Source organism: Nomia melanderi, chromosome 2 (assembly GCF_051020985.1).
Source record: "Nomia melanderi isolate GNS246 chromosome 2, iyNomMela1, whole genome shotgun sequence".
Lineage (NCBI taxonomy): Eukaryota > Metazoa > Arthropoda > Insecta > Hymenoptera > Halictidae > Nomia > Nomia melanderi.
Window position 1 is genome coordinate 4,473,760 of NC_135000.1, and position 8,741 is coordinate 4,482,500.

At 34.7% G+C, this 8,741-nt stretch overlaps 1 protein-coding gene across 8 annotated transcripts in view; it reads right to left on the bottom strand.

Moving 5' to 3' along the window:
- Nucleotides 1-127: 127 nt before the first annotated feature.
- The window catches only part of LOC116425916 (protein meiotic P26), a 17,160-nt gene continuing 8,546 nt past the window's right edge, over nucleotides 128-8,741 (bottom strand). For all 8 annotated transcript variants that reach the window (XM_031974216.2, XM_031974210.2, XM_031974215.2 and 5 more), the window contains one exon: nucleotides 128-8,741. This exon is cut by the window's right edge and continues 2,833 nt beyond it. The gene's annotated coding sequence lies outside the window, so the exon portion shown is untranslated.

Here is an 8,741-nt window from a genome sequence, read left to right on the forward strand (position 1 = left end):
GTGTATTTCATACTTATACCATAATAAATACCTGAGTCTCCCTCAGTGAAGTCCTCGAGGAGACGGAACTCCCTTAAAATAAGCTGAAACACTTGAGGTTCACGCGGAAAGTGAAAAAACCCGAAAGTCTGTTTGCTTACTTTATTGAAAAAAGAACAAAGAACAACATTACAAATTAAACAATTGGCAGGAAATAAAAAATATAACAGTTTCCAAAATCACATGAAATATGTTAAACATTACAATTTTGGTAAATTATGTTATGTGCTTTCGTGAGCATCACAATATATTATTATTGCATTTTGCAGCCTATGCGCAAGACAAGAACGTATGTTTCTACATGTTTCAAAAAACTGCGACAGTTTTTTTGAATAACCGGCTTGGAAACGTGTCGCCGCGGGCCGTGAGCGAGGGCGAATTGACAGGTAAAATGGCGAGAAAAATCGTTTTCCTTTTTTTTTTTAAAGTTCACACAGAACAACTATACACGTATCACGTACCCTTCGTGGTGGGCGGTGGGCGGCGGGAGCGACCACCACAAAACACCATCGACAACAACCAGACACTGCGTGTCCCAAAAAGCCTTTCCGCCCGTCCCGCGAAAAAACTTTTCCAAACGCACACACGCGCGCGCGCGATACATTTTGACAAATATATAAGTAGCAAATGTCTCTATATATCTTTAATTACGTAATAATATAGTATTGTAGATTAAAATATTTATTCATTTATTTTTTTTCTTTTTATTGTTGCTTGTAAAAGTGTATATAGATGTGTATACGTATAATACCATAAATTTGAATATTCCATATAAAAATGAAACTAAAATTTAGTAGGTACGATGTAGAAGAAAAAGAAAAAAAGGAAAATATAATAATAATAATATTAATAATAATAATAATAATAATAATAATAATAATAATAATAGTTAATAATAAGCGAAAACCCGCGTTAAACGAAAGGAGAGACCTCGGGTTGAATACACATATATGTATGTATATACCTACACAGATATACACGCATATATACTTTACAGTCTTTCTTTTGTATTTATGTGTGTATACGTATGTGTTATATAAGACTAGGTTTAACAAACTTTGGGGAAATTCGTGGAGTATAGGAGGAATTAAAATTAGTAATCGTCAAAAGTATCGCTTCCTTTTTTTTTGTTTGTTTGTTTGTTTGTTGAAGGACTTAGTCGAGAAATGGATATACATATATGTACGGTACGTACCATGTATATAAATATATATATATTTATGTAAATATTGAAATATTTTAAAAATGAATTCGCGACTATAAATATATATATATGTATATACATCATATATTATTTAATCTAAAGGCTGAGTAGTCTTGGGGGACTGACAATTGATTACACGGTCGGATATATGTGTGTGCATTACATATTACCGGTACGTGTAACAATAAATAATACAACATTTACGTTTACAACGCGACCATGCTCCTTGGCATCCATTAGCATATATAAAAAATATATTTGGAATACACGCTTTCTCCATATTGCATTTACGATTTACCATTTCTCTTGTCTTGTACTATCCCTTTTATACAGTGTTCTCCCGTTTTGAAGTATAAGCAACTTGTCGGAACATTTAAAATCCATCCCATTTCACGAATAGTCCCATTTAATAAAAAATACCAATGGAGGTTTCAGGAATATATGGTTTATACACATTGAACACTGGATTTCATTCCTCTTCCATTTGGTTGTCCCTCGTCTGTACGTGTGTATCTTATTATTTGCTTTGTGTTCCTGTTTGAGACATTACGCACAATACCTAATACATATATGTTACTTTAAATTCTATATATATATAGAATATAGAATAATATTTTAAATTCTATATATATATATATATATATACATATCAATAAAATGTTATCTCGTTATTTATATTCTGGTGTACGAGGAGTTCTCCTTAACATATGGCTCGGCGTTCTTTCCCTCTGACCGTGTAACAAATTTAACTGGTACCATTTTTTGAGATCACCTTGTACGCGTCGTCCACAATCTCTCTTCTTCTATGAGAAAGTTTTTGATTTATCTCTCAAGTATAATTAGGAGACGTTTTATATTCGACGATCCTAAAGAAGCTCGTAAACGATTCAGATCTGCGTCGAATCTGTAATCTAGTATTTGATCACCATTTCGAGAGCGAGTGAACTCTTTCAATCAATCCTGTCAACCTACTGTAATTTGAATACAAAGTTCGAGGCCGAACTCGTTTGTACCCTTTCTGACTAGATTGTATGAAGAGCTGCCAAACACAAGACTCCGCAATTATCAAAGAAATCTAGACTACACGGGATTTGGTCATCGATAGAAAACCTCGGAGAAACGTAAATCGAGGGGGTGTCTAAGGGAACTAACCACCGTTACAGGAATTACAGCGAAAACCTTCGGACCCTGGACCATTTACCGGAAAACATCGGGTAACTGCCACTGGCACAATGCGGGCTTGTAGATAATAAATTACAAATTATAAATAACAAATTACTACAACATTGCACGAACGAACGAAACGAACATTACCGAAACCAATTCCCATTCAAGAAACAATTTCACCTGAAGTCTTTGTATATACCCTGTCTATTCGTAAAAAGTTAAAGATGACCATCCGATTCTAACATTTATTGATAACGTGAACCCGTTAGAATAAAATATTGCTATTCATATGTTTCCCTTCGAGTCCTCTTCAATTCCCGACTATAAAGCAAAAGGCATCGACCGTTGGGAACCACATTTGAAATGGAACGCCGAGCCAAACACTAAGTCCAGAGAAACGTCCTACCCAGGCAGATCTTTTGCTTACGTCAATATACAGGATTTACTCCTTAGAAGAACCATTTCTAATTAGCTTCGAGGACGTTCAATTGTCTCTAGTCCCAACAGAATATTACCTTGAACAGGAGAGGAGCCTGTTGGGCTTCCTTCTCAGCAAGCTCAACAAGTTAGTTGTTGGAAAAGTGAAAAAAAAAAAAAAACAGAGAGATCATGGGGAACATTGAAGGGCGTGCACCAATGACGCCAATGGAATGCAACGATTTCTCAGTATGTCCATTTGTGGTCAATTTCTTGATATGTCAAAGAAAACATCTCCGAAAAAAAAACAAAGGAACGTGTGTCAATATCAAAGTAATCATCGCGGCTTTGTATACATATATGTGTGTGTATATATATTATGTATATCATATATATATATATATACATATACATATATATATATATATATATATATATATATATATACATATATATGTATGTATATATATATCATGAGAAAAAAACAAAAGTTGTCCTTTCCTTCGTTTCTGTTGCCCTCTCTCAGCCCAGTTTTATCATATTTCTCGTTTGCTCTTGTTAAGTATTATTAAACGTCAAGTAACTAATGCAAATATAAATAAAGCTATCAGAGGCTTATTAAGGAATGAAACAAAGTTTTATACGCGGCTACGCGTCTTTTCTCTCTTTCTATCTATCTCTCTCTTTCTCTCTCGCTTACACGCTGTCTTCCTTTTTCTCCACCTCTCTCTATCTCGCTTTCTCTCTCATTCGCGCCTCACTTATCAACTATAATCATATAGAATACATTTAAACATTTGTACTTTAACTGACTAAGCAAGGATTTTTAATAATCATTTAATAATTCTTTCTTATCTTTTTTTTTCCATTTTCCTTTTTATAATGTATGTGTGTGTATATATATAGATATATATATATTTTTTCCCCATTTCACACTTCCTTTCCTTGTACCCCGCTCTCATTCGTCGTGTGCCCCTTAAAATCTAGAACCATTGACACCCTGTCGCTACGCGGCGAATGGAACTCAACCCAACGAATATTATCACTAGAAATAAATAGTCAACGAGAAATAAAAAATAAAAATAGTAATCAGCGAACGAGCTAACCGCTTTGTTGGTTGTTGTTGTTGTCGTCTCCCTATTCGTTCCGTTTCGAATCAGAGAAGAACGGTGAGCACGCGAGCACGCACGCGCGCGCACAGTCCGTTGTTCGCGTTTCAATCGTATCTTTTTCTCACCTTCCTTTTTTTTCCCGTTTTTTGGCACTAAAGAATTTAAAATCACGAAACAACGAGCCGACGAAGGAAAAAGAACTCTTTAAAGAGGAAAACGCTGAGGCCGCTAAGGAAACGCGTGTGAACCGATGTGAAACAACGCTCGTGTCCTCTCGATCGAACCCCCGATTCAGCCAGGGACGAGGCATAAAAAAAAAGAAAGAAAACTTACGAAGAATGAAGAACAAAAAAATGTCGTATTCTTAAACGAAACAAAAAAAAATATATGTATATACTCTGGCCAAGAGTGGGTCAAAGAAGGACAAAGAAAACTAGCCATTTGGCACACAACTACGTTCAAAACAACGATCACCGATCGAATTTTCCAAACAATCACGATCTAACGGGAATATATTGTCTTGAGATCTCTACCTTGCACTGCCTTTTGTTAACTAAACAGAAGAAAGAAAAAAAATGCAAAGTCTTAGTTCAACTACCCTTAGATTAATGTCTATTTTCTCTAAGCAGAAATCTACCGTCAAGAGATAAGAAGTAAAATAAAATAATATAATAATATTAATAGTAATGATACAATAATAAGATAATAGTAATAGTAATATTAGAATAATATTAATAATAATAATTCTTAAAAACGTGCTTTGAGTTATTTAACGGAAACAACATTCAAAAGTTCGATTAAGGGGGGATGGGGGCGCGAAGAAGGGAAGTCGAGAGGCAACGAGACGAGAAAATTCTTTTTCCCATGCCATTCATCGTCGCTTCAATCTGAGTATTCGAAAAAAATCATAAGAACGAGAAAAAAGAAGAATTGAACGATCCGGAACAAATAACCAAAAAAAAAGTAAGAAGAAAATTGTGTAAAAAAAAAGAAGATATATGATCGTAATCGACGAGCTCGCGAGATGAAACGAAAACAGGTGGTCGGTGGGTGAGGGGAAGAAGGGAACGAAAAAAAATGCTAAAAAGAAACTCAAAAATATAGACGTCATGCCATAAAAGGGGAGGAAAAAAAAACTAAAAACAATAAAAGTAAATAAACGCCACAAGTATGTAAATAATATATGTATGTGTATATATATATATATATATATATATATATATGTATATATATATATGTGTGTAAAACAAACGGGTATCGTCGAACACAACAATCGTCAAGAATGGTAAAAAAGAAAGAAAAAAATACTCCCGAGGAGGAACGGAATCCGAACGATGCCTCGACACATGGAACACACACAGGGTATAATAACAATAATAATGCCTCGACGAAGTGATTAAAACGAAACGTTTACGCTTAAATTAATAATCTACGACGAGGAAAGAAGAAAAAACGACACGAGAGTAAAAGGGAATGGAAAAAATGCCATTTACAAAATTGAGAGAAAAAAGAAGAAAAAACAACGAAGAAACACTCTCGTCGACGTGTAAACTGTCGTAGAATATGGTTCCTCATTGAACCTGTGGTATATATCTTCTCCTTCACAGACACACACATACGCACACACACCGCACACACTCTCTCTATCTCTCTGTCTCTCTCTCTCTCTTTCTCGTCTTTTCATAACCTTTTTCCACCCATCTTAAATGTTTTGTACAAATACACGCCGAGTAACGGTCGAAGGAAAATATATATGTATACATATATAGCGTTCTCCTTATCCTCTCTATACCTTATACACTCCGTTTTCATTTTTTTGTTCTTTTAGTTGATTTACGCAATGCATAAAAGTCATGTTTCAATAAAAGATCCTCAGCAGATCGACTCAACCGCCAATTCTCGTTAGAGCACATAACACCATCATCGTCCGGGGGATTTACAACTTTCATTCAGTTACATCCCTTTTGCTTTCCTTTCTAGCTATATATATATATTATAATATAGTAATTGGCCGCGACACGGCTTCCGACGGGTCGCCGTGACCTAAAAAAATCAGTAATCGCAAAAGACATACGTTTTTTTTCCCTTCTCATTTTCCCTTTTATCCAGGACTCTAGGAAGACTATGATTAACCGTAGGCTAGAATTAATGTTGCGTCGTGTGTGTGTTTTCTGTTTCCATCCATTTCTCTTTTATCTCCTTCGAATCTTATCTGTTTATAAGGTACGCGTATATAGATATGTACAGGGTGTCCCGCGTAGCCGTCCACACAGTTCTCCAGGCACCGCTGATAAACCCATGAAGAATGTTCCAACTAAAAATCAATTCACCTTAAATGGACTGTAATACTAAATACAAAATTTCCAACAAATTTCCTTCAATTATATTTTTGAGGTCATATTCTTCTAGCCGATGTCAAGAATTCAACGACCGAACTCGAAGACAACCCCAAACGTAATTCAAGAGACCAGGCTTTGATGTTCTAACCATAGAAAAATTGTTTAGAAATCTTTTGCAGTTCGTATCCCATTTGGCGTGCGAGTGATTCATTTTTATTGGAAACATCTTTCCATTGGATTATCTGAACTGTCTCAAAACTCGTGGTAACATTTACCGAGACACCCCGTATACATTCATATAATTGCAATGCGCAGATGCCCCTGTTGATGTTCGCAAAAAAAAAAAAACAAACACGCGCGAAAGTTAGCTTATTTTTATTGTGTCGTCTAACGTGATGCGACCTTCGAAATCAGGAACATTCATTATAACATTTTTCATCTTCTCCTCTCGGAATTTTTTCGTCACTTCTGATATATATATATATGTATGTATGTATACATATATATATGATGTATGTATGTACATATGTATTCGCGTCGGTGTTGTTCTTTTTCCCTCTAGTTTCTCGATGCTACGCGATACAATTTTTCTGTCCTTCATTGTCTTTTACGGCTGGCCTGGCAGATTTTTCGTCGCTCATGGTTTTTTCTTTTTCAATTTCTCCGTCGAACGACATGCGTAGCCTCATAGCTGCAGCGAAATTAACGGATAATATTCGTGAACATGTATATCTCATATATTCTCGCGGTCCATCGATCTTTTGGAATTCGTACGATCTTACTATACCGCATCCCAGGTTTAATCTGTGAATAGGATTATTTATAATGTCGATAAAACACGCGTCCACGATCCGGAAATCTGTAAAGTCCACTTCCGGATTAACGTTGTTAATCGTATAATTATTATTTAACGATTGAACCCTTGGTTTTATGAACGAATAACGCTATTTAATTTTAAAGAGTGATTGGCTTGAACCTGCGAACCCTTTCCACGGTGTTACCAAGATCGGAGAACGTTTGATTCCTCTCAATGTAACAGCGAATCGTTATAGCCGCAGAGAATTCTCGGATTCGAATCGCGAAAATATTGAACGTTTGTTCGTGATTGATCTGTATTGTTTTGTTTGTTTGTTTTTTTGTCTTTTTCCTTGTTTTTTTGTATTTTTTTTTGTTATTTTTGTTTAAAGCTGCACACATATAGCACGTCATCGTAAATGAACACAAAGAACGATCAGAAAAACCGAAATCGTGTCGAAAAAGTTCTTAGGTGGCACCTAAAAAAAGGCCTTGGAAACTATGTATCAGCGATTGAAAACATTGTTATCAGTTAAAAATAATACGTAGAACATATCCTGAAATACGTTATACAATAGACTGACAGTATCTTTCTTTGCTTCTTTCTCTCGTGAACTGCTTACAGATAGAGTGATATATTCTCATATTTTTTTTGTTTCATGTTGTTGTTGTTGTTGTTGTTGTTATTGTTATTGTTTAATAATTAGTTTCAACAATGTAAGCAGAATTCATTTTTTTTAATGTAGTTTATGTAGAGTGACTATTATAATTCTATACATATTAGGATAATAAGACTTTTGAGATTGTAAAAATCATCAAAAAATCTATCACAATTACCATTTACGTAACAAGTAATTCTCGTTTCTTTTTTTTCCTTTTATATTATTATTGTAATTTAAACATCAAGGCAAATAAGGGGTGAATTTCAACAGTGGCCTAAATTAGCCAAGTAGTCTTCCACAGATAAAAATATGTAAATAGAGTAAATCTATACTAAAATATTCAAGTATATATAAGGTGAGCGTAATATAATAATTTTGTGAGGTAAAAGACCCTCTCATTAATGGTCATCCATTCGTTACACTATGAGTTTAGTTTTTTTCTTTTATCTTTATTCATTAAATACGACTGGCAAAAATTTTGCAACATATTCTCTTTATTTTTTTTTATCTTTTTCTTTTACTCAATATCTTTTTCTTTTTTTTCCCTTCTTGTATTCGACGTACCATTAGAGACCATCGATGGCGTTGTGTCCGGTGTTATTGTGCATCGAACATAAATACACCTTCCACAATGCATCCACTAACGGTGTCTCGTTTTGGTACCTTCTAATTTATATTTACCTAGCAACAACATCAGAGACTCTGTAAGGACACAACTTATCCTGACGATACTATTATCACAGGCATTATTTATATAACTCTGCTAACCATGACTATTAAATACTTCAGAGTTACTTCTTTTTTTCCCTTTTAATATATATAAAATTAAAACTTCTAATAATAAAAGATGATTACGACTGATTAGCTTAGGTGTACGTACATAGGCTTCGTGCAATTTACTACAAATGTTATGCGCAAACTTCTGAGTAGCCCTTATTATCAATCCTGTTTATGTTACCACCTTTCTCTCTCCTACTTTCTCGGTTCCCTTGTTTCATTTCCCTCT